Below are 724 nucleotides of genomic sequence, written 5' to 3'. Positions count from 1 at the left end.
AACGTGTCAGAACTGAACAGCATCAAGAGAAACTATGCGAGCCAAAGCGAAAACCTAGCACCTCTCACCTTAATTTAATACTAATCTTTTGCAACATCTCTCCTTCTCTGAATGCTATCTTGAAATTGCACCTACTCTCCAACTATCTCTGTTTCTGTGCCTTTACCTATTGTTCTTGTAACTGTAATTCCGTAATTATCTTCCTGCTAGTGTCTTCGACTGTTACCGTTAACTGTAGTATTACTTGATCTGAAACTATTTGCCTGAAATTCTTTACATTGTATGCTATAGCATACAACTGTAGCTATTGTTATTTTCCTGGTTACCTTACTCGCTCACCTACTCGGTTTAAACTGCCGAGAGAAATATCGCAATCACTATTATTATAGTAATTCCTAACTTGTTGGCATTCTTCGTTAATTTTGTAGCGAACTGCTTTTCGTCCCCTGACACATCGTATCTATTCTCGACGGCACCCCTTCACAACGAATACTCTCCGCTCCTCTCTACTCCGTACTGTAACTGGGTTTTCTCTGTTTGTGATGGTCATCTGTCAGGATGAGCACTACTGCAAAGGGCATTTGATTCTAAAGCATTATGTCAGGGTGAAAAACACTAAATAAATTACTTTTTCTCTCTTAACAACATTTTTGCAGGGTGGGTTCATCCTTGGCTCAGGTATGAGGTAGAATGAAACAGCAGTTTTACATAAGATAACTTTTAT

The sequence above is a fragment of the Schistocerca gregaria genome, unplaced genomic scaffold (genome assembly GCF_023897955.1).
Source record: "Schistocerca gregaria isolate iqSchGreg1 unplaced genomic scaffold, iqSchGreg1.2 ptg000198l, whole genome shotgun sequence".
Classification (NCBI taxonomy): Eukaryota; Metazoa; Arthropoda; class Insecta; order Orthoptera; family Acrididae; genus Schistocerca; species Schistocerca gregaria.
The sequence above is the reverse complement of the archived record's forward strand: the minus strand, read 5'-3'. Positions refer to the sequence as shown.